Source organism: Manis pentadactyla, chromosome 14 (assembly GCF_030020395.1).
Source record: "Manis pentadactyla isolate mManPen7 chromosome 14, mManPen7.hap1, whole genome shotgun sequence".
NCBI lineage: Eukaryota > Metazoa > Chordata > Mammalia > Pholidota > Manidae > Manis > Manis pentadactyla.
The window spans coordinates 75413727-75431276 of NC_080032.1; the positions used below are offsets into that span (position 1 = coordinate 75413727).

Consider the following 17550-nt stretch of genomic DNA (forward strand, 5'->3'; position numbering starts at 1 on the left):
GAGAGAAAGCATGGAGTGTGGAGAACAGTGACAAGAAAGTATGTGGGTGGACTAGCGAGGGGTCACACTAGAAGGGTGAAGTGTGGTCAGACCGGAAAGATGCGAGAATGCTTTTCTGAAGAGACTGGCCTCAGTGGGGTCAACCAGGTCATCCCAGAGGTGTGCAGGTTCCAAAGAGGTGGCCTAATGGGAGCACGGGCTGGGTCAAAGGCCACAGTTCCTGTCCCCTCCACCCCTCTTTATATCTCTCTTATATTTTTAATTTTGAAATTGGACCCAACTGTTATTTTTATGTTTTAAAAGTGCTCCTATAAGCAACTGAAAGTCATAAAATCTTTAATTAGGGAAGTTAAACGATTGTATTTACATTTCAGAGAGCTCATTCTGACTGCAGGGCAGGAGGCAAGATCACAGAAAGGAGACATAAAAGGCAGGAAAAAAGACATTAGTTAGACTGTTAAAGGAACCCATACAAGGGGTGACAAAGGGTCCAAACCAAGGTAGTGATCGAAGCATGAACAGAAGTCAGGAGAGGAAACGGATTCTAGAGACATTTTAGAGATTGGTTGAATAGCCACAGGACGTAGCAGGCAGGACATGCTGCACACACTTGGCCTGCTGTTGGATTCACGTAGGATCAGCTGCTCCTCTTCAGCTCCAGGGAACGTCCCCAGGAGGTGAGACAAGGGCCTCTTAGAACTTTCCAAAGCTGCTAAGGTTGTTGAGGGTGATACCGTCTGCGGACTGGTGTGACTGTGGAAGGCGACATCAAATTCAGCAGCTTATGGATGAACGTGGAAAAAGTCACCAGTACAGAAAGTTTCTTCATTTGACTTACCAGTTCCAGAAGACTGATGTGGTATCTTGTCTCTTTTTTTTCTCTCTCTCTTCCATTTTCTGTAAGCAATATTTTTTTTCCAACTCTAAAAAGAATGAAAGTTGGAAAAAATGGATTTAGTAATAAATTGAGCAAGCCATAGATATGGTTCGTTTTATTATTGTTGTTATGCTATATTACTTCACATAATATCACGTGATATGATTCTTTATTCAGATTGATCCTACAGGGGGCTGGCCTCATAACCAAGCAGAGTAGACTATGGACTATTGTGATTGCAGGTATGATGGTGCAATGCTCAACCCATATTTCATGCATCCAGCATTCAGTGACTATTTACCAAGCACCTACCTTGCAAAAGGCCTTATGATAGGTAGGCACAGTCAAATGCAACACAGATGTACAGATGTGATCTTAATACAGCAGAGCTTGCAGCCAGCAGAGAAAACAAATATTAAACTAGCAACACACATAATTATTTGATCACTATTTGCTAACTGCTTTAAAGATAAAAGGAAAGCTACATGAGAGTCTAAGAACAGCGGACCTCACATGGTCCCACTTCCACGAGAAAGTAACTTTTGGCTTCTAAGCTGAAAGACAAGACACTTTTTCAGCAAACAAATAGGGAAGAGAAATTCAGGCAGAGCAGACAGTATAAAGCACGGACGTGGGCACCAAACAGCTGGAAAGGCCACTGTGGCCGGAGGCAGAAACCAACCAGGAGAATGGCTGGATGTACAGATTTGTAGGCCATATTAAGGTCTGGTTGGAGCCTAAGGGCCAAAGGAACACATTCGATGGAATTTAAGTAAAGGGTGAAATTTTCAGGCATATTTTTAAAGATTTCTCCAACTGCTTGGTTAAAATAAATCAGAATGGTACAGAAGTGGATTTACAGGAAACCAATTCAGTGACTCTTGTCAGAAACTTCACTGAATTTCTCAAATGCAGACCCTGATACCAACACCTTGAATTCTGGGGGTGAACATACCCAGAGCAGGTTGCATAGAGTAGGCTCAAACACGCCAGGCTGCAGAGTCTACACTGCATCCTGCTGCTAAGTTTGCTGTCCTGTGCCTAGCATGTCCCATGCTCCTAGGCCACAGCCTCCCCAGGGGCTGCATTGTACTGGGCCATGTGCCTGCTCCAGTTTCAGGATTTTCTGTTTCCTGCTTCTGCTATTCAGGACTGAAACCTGTTCCTAAAACCTGCCTCTGACCTCTGCCTAACTGCACCAGTCCCTAAATTCTGCGGTTGTGCATCACACACCAGCCTCCCGGGAAAGCACTGTCTTCCCAAATAGAGCTCTTTTCTCCAGCTGCATCTACCTCAGCTGTTGATTCCCCTCTGGTTTCAGCTCTGCCGTAGCTCAGGCTCCTCACTTCATCCCTCCCTCTGTTCTCCAAAGGTGTTTCTATAGCAAAGCTGCTGGAATTATGAAAATCAACAACAGTAAGTAGCTTCCAGTGGTGAGGTATCAATCTAGGAGATCTTCCCTTGAGCAGCAGAGAGCTTTCTTGTTTCTTATTCTTGTGAGACAGCAAGGTAAGACTTTTTTTTTTAAAGATTCCACTAAAAGTACAGTTCCAGCATTACTGAGGAGCTTAGGCACATGGTTATCGGAAAACTCAGGATCGTGTTTTATGGCAACAAATCTAAGCGTTGCGAGCTCAAACGTTTTCTCAAAAATGTTTAACTGTTGAGGTTTGTTTGCTTTTAACTGGCCTGCATGCCTAACTCCCCTACTTCTCTGGATTTCCTGCAATAAAAATGATACACCTCAGTGAGAAAAGATACTGGGATGTGAAAAGAAGTGCTAAGAGTCAAGGAGCTACTGGCATTTAATCTGTAATGGGTGTGCTGTTAGATTTAATAAACATTTCTGGGTAGTCAGCATTTTTTTTCTTTTTCTTTATGAAGAGGCCTCTGAGCACATGGGCAAATTTAAATCAAAATATGAAATACAGTCGTAGCAGGATACAGCAAATAATTCTCCACCCTTATGCTTTCTCTATCCCTGAAAGTAAAGAGAAAAAAGTTTTCCCTGAGTTTGCTAGGATACATTTTTTTTTGTTTCTATTTTTCCTTTGCCAGTCCTGGCAAATAGGACCTTCCTTAGAAATTATTTAGTGTCTCATTCCCTAAACCTAAAATCTGAAAAGCATTCATAAGTTTCAAGATAGCATCTTTTCAACATATCCCATAAGGGGTTAACATCCAAAACATAAAGAACTCACATGCCTCAACACCCAGAAAACAAATAACCTGATTAAAAAATGGGCAGAGGATCTGAACAGACACTTCCCCAAATAAGAAATTCAAATGGCCAACAGGCACATGAAAAGATGCTCCACTTCACTATTCAGCAAACTAAAACCACAATGAGATATCACCTTATACCAGTTCGGATGGCCAACATCAAAAAGAATAGAAACAATAAATGCTGGCAAGGATGTGGGGAAAAGAAAACCCTCCTACATTGCTGGTGGGAATGTAAACAAGTTCAACCATTGTGGAAAGCAGTTCCTCAAAAAACTAAAAACAGAAATATCATTTGACCCAGGAACTCCACTCTTAGGAATTTACCCAAAGAAAACAAGATCACAGATTCAAAAAGACATGCACTCCTATGTTTATTTCAGCACTATTTAAAATAGCCAAGACATGGAAGCAACCCAACTGTCCATCAGTAGATGAATGGATAAAGATGTGGTACATGTACACAATGGAGTATTATTCAGCCATAAGAAGAAAACATATCCTACCATTTGTAACAACATGGATGGAGCTAGAGGGTATTATGCTCAGTGAAATAAGCAAGGTGGAAAAAGACAAGTATCAAATGATTTCACTCATCTGTGGAGGATAACAACAAAGTAAAACTGAAGGAACAAAATAGCAGCAGGCTCACAGACTCCAAGAAGAGACTAGTGGTTCCCGAAGGGGAGGGGTTCAGGACTAAGGGTAGGGAGGGAGAGAGAAGGAGACTGAGGGGCATTATGATTAACACACGTAATGTAGGGGGCTCACAGGGAAGGCACTATAGCACAGAGAAGACAAGTAGTGGCTCTACAGCATCTTACTACACTGATGGACAGTGGCTGTAATGGGATATGTCAGGGGATTTGATAATATGGGTGAATGCACTAACCATAATGTTGCTCATGTGAAACCGTCATAAGATCGTATATCAATGATACCTTAATTTTTTAAAAAAAGGAGCTCCAGAGGGTCTTACCCAAACAATCACTACAAAAAGAAAAAAAAAAAGCATCTTTTGAAATCTGTGGTTGTGGTTCTTTTCCAAACAATTTTTTCTAAAAATAGAATTCTTGGTGTGACCAGAGCAAACACACACTGGGTGGAAAATGTTTCTGCCCAATTATGAGATTGATGTGAATTAAAGTAGCTGAAATGTAAGCCCGTGTTATTGTAATCTGAGGTGTTAAAGCGTGCCCTTCATCTCATCTCAGAAATGCAAAATATTCTCAAATCAAGCATCTGGTGACTCTCAGCAAGGTCGTATGCTTAGAGCTCCCCAGAGGAGGTAATTTGTCCCAAGAAATTTTGGGACGTTTTACTAAAATACTGACCCTTTATTTCATAATGCCGTTTAGAATTCTCCATTTGGAGATGTACTTAGCTTTACATTTTATTCTGTTAATCTGATCGCTGTCAAAAATTCCAAAGAATCTTACTGTCTTTTAAGATAGAATCCATAGTAAAAATATGTACAAGAATGAATGATGAAGCCTTAGGTGTTTTGATTAATAGCCTCTTACACTGCCGTGGGGGTCCCACCCATACTATTCACTTGTCTACTTTAGCACTCTGTGCCCTGTCCTCGGATTTGGGATTTTCTTTACCCTTTCTGCCCTGCACTCTCATAGCACATACTTTAACATCTGTAGACCCATTTCTTTTTTCTGCAGTGATCAACATCAAAGAGCTTCAAACACTTGAGCTGCCAGTTGGAAATGGCAACTCCCAGCTCCACCTGAGCAGAAATAAACTGGCCCCAAAAGGAAAGGTGAGCGGTAGCCTCAAAGAGATCCAGTGGCAAAGCCTCTGTGGGAATTATGGAAGAACAATGTTATTTCTGCACACTAGGTATGTGAGCCCCGTGGCAGGGGGACCAAAATCTAAGGCTGGGCAAAAACAAGGGAAAGAGGCTTTGACTCCTTGTATCAAAATTGGTCAGGAGGGAACCAAGTGTTCTTTTCCAATCTTTCCAAGAGAAAGTCCTACTAACCATATGCCCTTCCTTAGCTCATCTTTTGTCTTCTAGTTCTTTTCTTTGGGGTTTTTTATTTGTTGTGTGTTTGTTTTGTTTCCTAGATGCTTAGCTTCTGGTTCTCATCAAGCTCCAGTTCAGTGATTCTTTGTTTCTCTGTATTCATTAGGCTACTCCCAGAAATCTGATATCTTCTAGCTTTATTTTTAACTCCAACACCAATAGTAGGACTTTTAGCTATGTTTACTTTTTTTTTTTTTTTTAACTGAGTCCCCGCTCCAGCACCAGCTTCCCCTGTTCTGAGTTGGCTCAAACCTGTGACTCGCCTTCCACTGCGGGCTGCCCACCTTCATGTCTGAAGGGGGAAGGAGCTATAAATTCTTCTTTGGCGTAATTTCTGTGAATTCATAATCCAAACATATACCACATAAATGAAAGCCAAATAGTTATCTCATAAGTATTGGAGAACATAGTTGAGGTAGGGCGATATTTGTGTGTGTTTAGTTATCTTTATCATAGGACAGAAACATTTTTAGTTTACAGAAGCAAAGGAACATTAGGTCTCTAAGGGTCTCGAGGTTTTTCAACTTAGAGGGGCACTCTAAGGAAAACAGAACAGACAGTTACAAATGTGAAATTAGGAACAAAAGGGAACAGATGTTTGGAAAGAAAATAAATCACAACAAAATACCATTTAAAACACAAGTAAATATATTAAACATCACATAATAAAGGGAAAAATATAATAATGATTTAATTAATTGCCTGATAATCAATCCTCTCTAAGAAACTTAATTTTTTTGTGGGGGGGGCTTCTATTCTGAAAAACATGTAAAATTAATCGTAGCACAGAAGAATTAAAATACAGTTTTAAGTTGTTGCTCCATTATATTGAGCTGTGTAAATGTGTAATCAAACTACTCTTACACTTCATGCTAAGTTGATGAATATTTTAGGTATTTTGTCACTGGAGCACTTATTTTTCAGTCTGTATTAATGCACCATTGTTAATTTTGTGTATTATTTCATCTGGAACTGCCCAACTTTCTAAGTACAAGATACGTCAGATACTCTAGGACATGTCCTGACATATCAGAACGCACTATGCAGTATGTCAGGAGACTTTTCTCTGATTGTAATATTCCTAAAGTTTCTGACCTATAAACATAGTAATCATTACATAAATATTATTTAGTGTGATTCTTATCCAAAAAAGGAAAAAATATGGTGCATTTGTAATTGTATCCTCTGCATTAGTAAGTATATTCCTGACGGGAGGGAACAACCATTCTGATTAGGTGATAATGAGAAATGAATAGTCTACTTAAAATTCAACACTTCTGACAACAAGACGTATTTGCCACACACTAGTTTCCTGTTTTTTAAACCTTTCTCCTCTTTCACTGTCCACATACTTCAGTATCTGGAATGACAGGACATATGCATATCACAATATGACTTCTGATCTTGCACTTCTGTGTCACAGTGCCAGGTGGACACCAGAAGTTTCCTGGAAGCAATTCTTTCAAAGGGATGGCTAATTATATATGAAGTGACTGTCAGTTACTGCAACCCCAAAATGCCTGACACCAGAGGAAGTGTGAGGGAGAGACTGTCTGAGTGGAGACAGGAGTCTTAACCAACTTCAGATAAAAGTTAGGTAATTTTACAAAATCATATGACCATGTGAATTGGTAGAGCCATTCCGAGGGCCTCAGAAGGGACGGGCCTTGAAGGGTAAACTCTGTGGCTTCCCAGAAAGTTGCTTTAGAAGTTAATGTCATTGATCTTTCAAAATAGAATGGTTAGACTTCTGATTTCTAGCACATAAGCAGCTTAGAAGTGGCTAAATCACCCTAACAAGTATAAAGAAAAAAAAACTGAAAAAAACAATTCTTCTTAGATCCACCAGAGAAATGAGATCACAGGGCAAACTGCTGTCCCCAAACCTGGAGAAACACACAAGTAGATCTGGAGAATCACAACTTAATAGAGTAGAAATCACAAACATAAATCTTCACAGGAACAAGAAGAAAATCTGAGCTGTGATTAATAAATTCCTGGAATCTCAGAATGGACAAGTCTGAGAGTTAAAAACTCAGGGAGACAGCCTTCATGGATGCAGCACTCTCTTGATTTTTTCCTCCAGAAGCTCTACCAGGTCCTCACAGTGAATATCAGAGACATGTCCCCTCATACTTCCAGCAGAGAGAAAAAATAGGAACTATTGGAAATATGCCAGGGTATTCTGCGCTCCCTGAAAACCTAATCTATGGGGTTTTATCAGAGCCTACCTCACCTGAGGGAAGGGCAATACCCAACTCTAGCTCCATTTGCATTTCAGTCCCACCTAAAGGTGGGGCAAAAGGGTGGGACTGAGAAGTCATGGTGAAGTCCACAGTCCAGGGGCCACAGGCTCACCAAAAGATGGGACCTAATCATAAGATTATAGAACACCTTCCTCTCCCCACACCTTATCACTACATTACTGAAGGTCTACTTACTGCAGTTCCTTTTACTAAGTAAAACATGCCCACCTCATTCCAGAAGCCTTCAAGGCATACCAAAAAGCAAAATCCACACTCTGAACAGACAAACAATATCAGAACCAAAGTCAGTATGGAAGGTGTGTTGGAATGATTAGAGCCGGAATTTTAATAACTAAGACTAATATGCAAAGGGCTTTAAGAGAAAAAGCACACAGCTATTTGATTCTAAAAAGCAATCAAAAAGACATGCTTCAGATTAGACACATTGTAAAAGAAATGGAGAATGGTTTAGTAGACTGGACATCACTGAAGAAAGACTCTCTGAGCTTGATGATGTAACAATAGAAAATTCCAGAACTGAAAAAGCAAAAAGAAAGGCTGAAAAAAAAAAGACCAAAATATCCAAGAACTGTGGGGTAATTACAAAAGATGCAACATATATGTAATAGAAGGAAAAGAAAGAGAAAAGAACAGAAGAAATTTGAGGCAATGCAGACTACAAGTTTCCATGAACTAATGTCGAACATGAAGCCACAATCCAGGATGCTCGGAGAGTTCCAAGCAGGATAAATTTAAAAAGAAACAAACAAAAACACCCTACACTTAGGTATATCATATTCAAGCTTCAGAAAATAAAAGATAAAGAAGAAAACCTTCTAAAGAGCCAGTGGAAAATAAGTATTATCTCCAAATTCTCAGAAAATACACAAGAAAAGTGTTGAGAGGAAAAAAGCCCACCAGTTTAGAGAATTCTGCTTCCTAGAAAATGATCCTTCAAAAGTGAAAGAGAAATAAACAAAAATTGATGAAATAGGTTGCTAGTAGACCCTCCTCACAAGAAATGTTAATATTTTTCATAAAAAAGGAAAATGATTTACATCATAAATCCAGTACATGTAAAGAAAAGAACATTGGAGAACGAATAAGTGTAGTAAAATAAAAATTTTTGTTGTTTTTTTCTTTGTTGACCTGACAAATAACAGTTTGCTCAAGATAATAATAGCAACAGTGAATTCATTGTTCATATATATACTTATGCATGCTTATGTACAAGTGAAGGGATGACAGAACTCAAGGGGTGAGAAGAAGGAATTAGGAATATTTTGTTATTACAAGGTACTTGCACTACCTATGAAGTGGTGTGCACTTATTTGAAAGTGCTCTTGGATTAGTGATAAATGTATATTTCAAGCTCTAAAAATGTTTGAAATAAAAAGAAGTATAGTTGATATGCTGAGAGGAGAGAAAAATGAATCATATAAAATGCTTGAAAGACAGAAAATGTGTGGAATACAAAAACAGGAATGAAGAACATGGACAACAAATTGAAAATAGTAACAGATTCATAGCTATTAATCCAGCTCTATCAAAAGTCACCTTAAATGTCCTGTGATTCAGTCATTCCACTCTAAGATATTCATCAAGAGGAATGTGAGCATATAGCCATACATAGGCTTGCGCATAAATGTTCATAGAAGTTTTATTTATGACAGCCAACCATTTCCCTACATCTCAAGGGATGCAAAATCTAGTCCAAATAACGATTGTCTCTAGCTTCAATTTGTATTAACCCCCTGTAACTAAATGTTCGTGTCCCCCAAAAACCGTATGTTGAAATTCTAACCCCCAGTGTGATGGCACAGGAGGTGGGGCTTTTGTGAGTAATTAGGCCATGAGTGGGGCCCTCATGAATGAGATCAGTGCTCTTATAAAGGGACACCCCCGAAGAGGTCTCTCTCCCTCTTTCTGCCATTTGCAGATACTCCAAGACATCACAGTCTGCAGCCCAAAAAGGGCCCGCACAGAACCTGACCATAGTGGCACCCTGGTCTCAGACCTCCAACCTCCTGAACCATGAGAAATAAATTTCTGTTGTTTATAAGACACTCAGTCTAAGGTACTTTGTAATAGCAGCCTGAACTAAGACACCTGCTATTTAGTCTCTCTACTTCTGCCCTGTCTCCAACCCTAGCAGTGTGTTGTCAAAATAGCAGCCCAGTGATCTTTGCAAAGCTGTAAGTTCTACATGAATGAACACTCCCACGCTCTGACCTTCCCCCCCCACCCACCTGCCTCTGTGACTTCATCTCCTACAGCTCCTCCTTACTTAGGTCCAGCCTTCTTGCTTTTCCTTACACATACCAAGCATGCTCTTTCATCCCAGATTTTGCACTTTCTCTTTCCTCTGCCTGGACACTCTTTGGCCAGAGAGGCACATAGATGGCTCCCTCACTTCCTTCCGTTCTGTGCTCAAAGGCCACCTTCTCCTTGGGGATTCTTGTGGATAAACCTATATAAAATAGCTGGCTCCTCACCACCACCACCATTCCTTTCCCCTGATTAATTTTTCTCTGTAGTACTCTTCACCCTCTACCATATCGTATATTTACTTGTTTAATTATTGTCTCTAGTTTTTCACCACCGCTAGAATACAAGCTCCACAAGAGCGAGAATTTTGCTCTGTTCACTGCTAGTCCCCAGCAATGAGAACAGTGCCTGGCAGGCATTCAAAAAATTCTTGGATGCATTAATATTAGAATTGTATTATCTTTAATCTTTTGTTTGACATCTATAAATTGGTAGAGGTTTCCTGACATACTAGAAGTAATTTTAAATGAAAAACCTTTACATTTAATTTACTTTGTTCCATTTTTGATGTGCTTTGTTTTAAAGTGACTGGTCATTGTCCATCTTTTCTTCCCTTATCCCTACCCCATCATTCCATTTAATTTTAAACCTGACTATAATACTCCCTGATCACAGCATCCAAAGTGTTCATTACACTATTTTCTCTATTTCATGTCTCAAGGTTGGTGCTATCCGAGGAAGGGAAGGAAGATCAGGGCTGGTGCTAAAATGTGTGGTGGGCATTTTCCTATTGGTTTGTGATGGAAACTGCAATTGTAAAAGATAGAGGAAAGAAGAAAAGAAAAGAAACACGCCTTTTCCTGGCAACACTATTTTCTTCACCCTGATCCTCTGGGTGATCAGCCAGCACATGGCATTTCACAGCTGCTGCTCTTATAATATCCTTCCACGTTATCATGATGATTGAAAAGCGTAATTTGATCACCCGCAGTTCATTGTTAAAGACGCATGGTAGTTATCACAAAGTATAACTAAGTTACTAGAGCAGGTATTTGTCCAAAATAGCTACCATTGGATTTAGTCTGCAGTCTCTGACTGTAGGCTCCTGGTCATTCCAGGTATGTGACTAGCAGAAAATAAGCGTCTCGCTGTGATGCTGTTTTCTCACCCAATCCTGCTGAGGTGGCCGAGTTGCTTACAGAAAGAGGTTGCCTCAGGAGTTGCTGAGATCCTTTGCTGCTTAAAGAAAAATTATAATATGACCAGTGTGGAGGATGTGAGATAACCTGCAAAGAACCAAAGAATCAAAAACAAGAAGAAATCCTGAGAAGGGGTATTTGACAAGCCTTTAGGAGCACAGAAGCCAATCCAAGAAATTATAGAGAGAAGACTGTCTTGATCTTCCTACTGGGCCTCAGGAAAGAGGAAGGGAAATGAAGAATACTAAAAAACGGCGAAAGGACACACATTTGAGTAGTTATTTCCTTAACTTCGCATGGACAGGTTCGAAATTAAATAGATACTGCTACAGAAATGACTCAACTGGTAGACATCCTTCATATCAAGCCCCGCTGTCGGTGGGGATGTTTCTCCAGCTCACTTTCAGTCTTCCCACCTTTGATTAGCCTCACCTATATACCTCTCTGCTCTGGTCCATGGCCTAAATACCTGGAAATGGAAGTCTGTCTCAATTGTTACTGCCTCCTGAAGGGTCAACGCTGTGTAACCCAAGACTACAAAATGCAGCGTTGGGCCCCACCCAATGCTTGCCACAGGTGTTTTTAATCCTAAAAAATAAGTACCATTTCATACAAAATACTAGAAATGACTCTTGTACTCACAGATCATCCTGCAGGATGTATAACCACCTCTCCAGAGGACCTGGAGGAAAACTGTCCACTTCTTCCCTTTGATGCTCTTCCCTCTTCCTACACAGACTTAATGAAGACGTCTGCCTGACAATATTCAGCTTGTCAAACTGGAGAATGAACAGCCCAATCTCCCTTGTCACCTGCAAAAAAAAAAGGAAAGCATAAAGGATGTCAGAAGTATGTGCATTTCATTGTGCCCTCAGCTGATTCCCTGCTAATTATAAGAAAAATGATGGGTGCTGAATGGTTTTACAGTTCTCTTAATTTTGATCTGCCCTTCTGAAAAATGAATCTTTATGACTACTGAAACTCATGAGCCGCAATGCATAAAATAGGGAAAGAAATTGCTGAAGGAAAAGTGGGTAGTTAAAAACATGTGACTCTTTTGCCTATTCAAATGCTTGGCCCAATATGCACAAAACCCCACTTGCTGGCATCTAGGAAGAAAGTTGATAGCAGAAAGGATGCAGGTTCCCTAAAGGGTTTGAAAATCAATTCTGAGCTTCCACAAATAAATAGACTTGCAGATAACATATGTAAAGTGCTGACACACTCCTATCTGTTCCCGCGTAGCCTCTCTTGTCTTTGTCCCCATTCAACTTTATTCGCCCTCTTCTCTCCTCCTTTTCCACATTCCCACAGCAGCCCCACATACAATGCAGAAAACATTGAGAAAACAGAGGCAATCACTTATGCCCACGTGGGAATTACTTGTTTGTGTATACTGTTGTAAATTCCTATGAGGCAGACATATTTATTTAGGTATGCGCCTTAGAAATATTTCCTATGGCAAATAAGTACGTAATGGATATTATTTGAGGGACTCATAAAGGTGCCTTTAGACTCTACTTCCCTATGACATCTCAACAAATAAACAAGTGAATCCAAAACACTACTTCCTTCGTGGGCATTGGTCTTTATTGGCTGCCCAATCCATTCACCTTCCCCTGATTTCCTATCAGGAAACTACCTCTCTGCCATTGTATGTGGTCATGGTAGATGGACAGCTGCCGTCTTTGGAAGCCAAGGGACCCAGGTCCTTTCTCTGGCGGACCCAAGGGCCCAATGACTGATAACCGTGGCCAAGCAGGTTGTCTCTCTCGGGACTATGAATCTTGAGTCAGTGGTGCAAGAATGTAGGAAACACTGCAGAGATGATTCCACCTCAGGGGCAGCAAAAGAGAAGAGGTGTGCTAACCAGGCGTCTTTTGCCGGGGCTGGTTACTGTCCTTTCTGCTTCCTGGTCCTCTCAAGCTGCCTATGCCTCTCTCTGCTCCAGAGCCTCGCCTCACAGCCTCCTAGCCTGTTATCCTGAATAGACAAGCACTCTATTCACCCCATCCCTGTCACCCAAGTCTTAAATAAATTCCCTTTTGTTTAAAGGAACAGCAGTCAGTTTCTATGGATCTCAATTAGGGCCATCCATAAGGTACCCTAGAGGTAAAAGTGAATCTTCAAAAGGTAATTTGCTAACTTTGCCCGATTTCGATGGAGCTTCACGTGGGAGGGAAATTCGACAGTGTTTCACTACTACATAGTGAGGCAGACCACACAACTTGTAAAGAAATGCATTTTTAACTATTTTCTCTTAAAACTTTCAATATGTTCTAGTTAAGTGGGAGCCAGAGAAAAAGGGGCCGTTATTTATGTAGGAGACAGTCCCTCCACTTTAGGACAGGTTAGTGAGAAGGATATTCATAGATAAAACCAGGAGTTTAAAACTTGACATACTGTGAAACCTGAAACACTCTAAAATATCTCTAGGTTAGGGAGAGTTCGGGATAAAAGACCAAACGACCAGAGTACTGGCTGTGGCAGGAATGGACGTGGTAAGAGGACGTGTCATCCATGGCCCCAATTAATACTTCTGTTGAGAGACAGCTGAGTCATGAAATGAGTGAGCAAAGAACTGAAAATGAGTAGAAAGGAGCCCGTGGATGTGAGAAGATCACATAAGGAAACAAAATTGCACGCTCACCACGGTAGAGAATGACTCCACTTGGCTAAGTTTACTAACGAACTTCACTATGTATCCCTAATGTTGTTAGGAATTTGCCTTTGCTATGTGTCTCTATCACTTATAATTTTTTGATTATAGGAAAAAACCCTCAGTGATTGTGTATTCTGTGGAATAGTAATTTTGCATATTGTGGGCCACACAGAACCTGAGCTGAATAGGATGCATGCGTGTTAGTGTGTGAGAGAGACAAGCATTAAGTTTACAGAAAGGCAAGGAGGATGGGTGGAAATGCAAGTCTGTATTGCCTGAATCAAGGTTCATGATGAAAAGAAAGAAAAGCCAACATAGAGATTGCAAATGCTCATTTAGTAATGTTTACAACTATCAAGTCACTATATTGTACAACTGAACCAATATAATATTGGACATCAACTATATTCCAATTTTAAAAAAAGACTGCAGTGTTTAAGAAGTACTGGGAAGGAAAAACATAACAAAATTCTTATAGAAGAGCTCTGTGAGACATACATGTTAAAGAGAAAGAAGGGCCAGCAACAAAAATAACGGAACTGACTGAAGAAGAATCAAGAGAACTTAAAAAAATACACTGTAACAGAAGTAAAGAGAGATTTAGGAAAAATGCCACATACATTAAGGAAATTGCTGATAAAGAAAAGGCCTTTGGACGGAGTCATATATAAACATGTATTATGGTGCTAAATTTTTCCTGATTTTTAATGAAAACACACTCATCATTTAATTTGATGAAATGCTGAAGATACCAAAGGACATGTCATATGCAAGATACTGAAGATGTATTGACATTTCCCCACAGCATCATTATTTTTGGAGAACGTGTTGAATATGCACATGCCTATTTTAGTGGCAAGAATTAGAGAGCCAGAAGCGCAGACGTGTGCTTGACCAGCAGGAACTCAGCCAAAGGGGGTGAGTCCAAAGTTAACCCCAGCAGCGGTTCTATGTAATTATGATTTGCTTCAATACTGTACATGGAAAGAAAGGCACTTGGGAGTTAACAACCTTGGGGTGAAATTTGACCTCCAGTCAGCTTTTTCTACGTGTGTGTAATCTCGGACAGTTATTCACTCTCTTCAAGCTTCAGTACGCTCATCTCTTAAAAAAACAAAAAACTGAATACCATCTACGTCAGTGAAGCTTGCATTTGATAGTGTACATATATGGCTAATAATATATATGTGTATAATGTTCAATACAATATTGGCACTATTTTTTTAATACTTGTACCTATGTAGCAAGATTTCAGAAGCTCTGATTTGCTGTTTCCCTTCTTTCCTCACCCCTACCACCATTCAAAGAAAAAAAAACACAAGACTTCCCCACTAATTCTCAGATGAAACCTGCAAATCTCATTTTAAGTTAAACCATTTAGCTAAAGACTGTGTACTATTTAAAATTTTTTTTAAATACTGAAAGATCACACATTAGGTTTACATTTATGAAATCCTTGGCTGAGAGTGTAAAGGAGGCTGAGAGTCCATGAAAACCCTAAACCCATTTGTAATGGGAGCACAGATGTACCATCCTGAGAAGGGATGGGGAACCTGGGAGCACAGAGACGAATTTTATCTCCTTTATGGTTATTATCTCCTAGGGGCAAACTTAGGAATTTGGAAAGTTGTTTGGGGGAGAAAAAGATCTGCTTGGTATTCAACAGTTAGGATTTTCTATACGGTCATGAGGGTAAAATATAAAAGGCTTTATTAAAATGCAGCCACTCATAATACATTTTTATTTATACATAGCCTTTATTCTCAGAGCTCTTGGGACTTTCTAGGCACATTACAATTCAGCCTCAATTTATCTTCACAAGGGTGTCACTAAAGAGTGTAAGGAGAAGGTATAACTCTATTTAATCTTCAGATTACAGATACAGAAGAGAAATCAGAGACAGATAAAGCAATTTATCTGTGGCCTCACTACATGTAAGTAGTTGGGCAGGGAATAGAACCGGTCGTGTAATAGATACCTCCCCTGTCAGATAAGAGCACCAGTGTCCCAGCCCAGCTGAGACCTGCCTTTTTCTGAGTCCTTAGTACCAACCGATCGAAGGATGGAAAGATGGGATCCTATTCAGAGAAATAAAACTGAACCGTTCTGTCTCTGACAAATCATTGCAAATACGTGTGCTGTGGACTTGGTGGCTGTTAGGTAAGGCGCGGGCTGACATAATCCAAAGTTCCGAGCAGCTTTCGGTCCATTAGCTGAGTCTCCGTGCGCCCTGTGAAGCCTGCGGCGCCCCCCTCTGCTGCCCCGCCCACCATACCCTCCTTCAGCTGGCTTTAGTCCTAGTATTGTTGAGAAAAGTCCCTTTGCAACTCTTGCACGGATGAATGGGTCCTGAATCTTAAACTAGCATCTCCACCCACCAAGCCAGAATTTCACAGCAGCCTCTATGAGGTAAAAATTAGGACATGAATAGCTCTGGCACAGAGCCAGCTCTGAGGCAACATTTCACTTTGCTTTTCCATCAGTTATTTTCATTCCAAAGTCATTGTTCAGGAGAAAACAAAGGAAAAGCCTAGCGTGAGTATTTTCATATAAGGATAATAAACAAACGCTCACTCACTAGTTTTGTTGATAAAAATCTACTTCCCTTGTTTCTTGAGAAAAATGAAATGAGATAGTAGAATAATTATTTAAACAGAATGTTTAAGATTACATAGTTAAGATGATTTGTTTGGGGCACAGGTATTAAAAGGTGTCTCAAGCCTTAAATCAAAGTCTTTCTTAGCTTATGATTATGATCAGTTTGGATGTAGGTGAGGAAAACTGCATTCAAAAATCTGTAAATGTGGTCCACCCTAACCTGCTTCAGTCAGCCAGGGGCCTGCCAGGTTTTCCTTGTGGGCCCGAGCACCCTTAGAAGCTTCACCAGAAGAGTGAGCAAGGACTCAGTGGGTCCCTGCAGTGGGTGCTTCTAGGCATGAAGTGGGGGTGCAGGGTTGAAGAAAAAAAATTCTGTGAATGGCTTAGATACAAACCCCTCCCTCTGACCATGCAGACCAAAATAAAATCCCCATCTGTTTTTTTATTTTTTTCAGTTTGAATGAGAACTGATATACATCACCGTATAAGTTTAAGGTGTGGTTGGATTTACAATATATTAGGAAATGATCACCTCAGTAGGTTTAAGTTGGCATCCATCACCTCATATAGATACAATGAAAAGAAAGGAAAAGAGCATTTCACCTGAGATGAGAACTCAGAATTTACTCTCACACAGCAGTGACTGTAGTCACCATGTTGCACATTACATCCCTAGTCCTTGTTTATCTTATAATTGGAAGTTTGTCTCTTTTGTCCACCTTCCTCCAATTCCCCACCCCCACCCTTTCTTTCTTTTATTAAGACTTTTTTTAGAGCAGTTTGAGATTCACAGAGATATTGAGGGGAAGGTACGGAGATTTCCCATAAGACGCTGCATACGCATAGTCTCCTGAATTATCAAAATCCACACCTAAGTGGTACATTTGTAAGAAGACATGAACCTGCACTGACACATCATAAGCACCAAAGTCCCTAATTTATATTATAGTTCACACTTGGTGGCATACAGTCTACGGGTTTGGACAAAGGCGCAATGACATACCTTTTATTATACTATCATGTAGAGTATTTTAACTGCCCTAAATATCCTCTGTGTTCTGCCTGTTCATCCCTCCCTACTCTCCCATCCCTGGCAATCACTGATCTTTCTACTGTCTCCATTGTTTTGCCTTCTCCAGAATGTCCTGCAGGTGGAATCATACAATATATAGGCTTTTCAGATTGGCTTCTTTCACTTAGTAAATACATATTTAGGGTTCCTCCATGCCTTTCCAGAGCTTGATAGCTACTTTCTTTTTAGGGCTGAATAATATGCCATTGTCTGGATGTACCACAATTTATTTATTAATTCATCTACTGAAGGATATTACGGTTGCTCCCAAGTTTTGGTAATTCTGAGTAAAGTCATTATAAATATACATGTTCACACTTTTGTAGGGACATATGTTTCATACTCCTTAGGGTAATACCAAGGAAAA

General features: G+C 40.1%; 1 long non-coding RNA gene and 1 other non-coding gene across 2 annotated transcripts; one reads left to right on the plus strand and one right to left on the minus strand.

Annotated features, from left to right (window-relative positions):
• Window positions 1–326: 326 nt before the first annotated feature.
• LOC118914442 (uncharacterized) lies at window positions 327–11657 on the minus strand. The gene is made up of 3 exons (XR_005025615.2): window positions 11494–11657; window positions 839–923; window positions 327–753 (listed from the first exon to the last, which is right to left on the minus strand). It is a non-coding gene; the product is annotated as an uncharacterized LOC118914442 (long non-coding RNA).
• Window positions 11658–16317: 4660 nt separating this feature from the next.
• On the plus strand, window positions 16318–16452 carry LOC118914599 (small nucleolar RNA SNORA52). The gene has a single exon (XR_005025679.2). It is a non-coding gene; the product is annotated as a small nucleolar RNA SNORA52 (small nucleolar RNA).
• Window positions 16453–17550: the final 1098 nt, after the last annotated feature.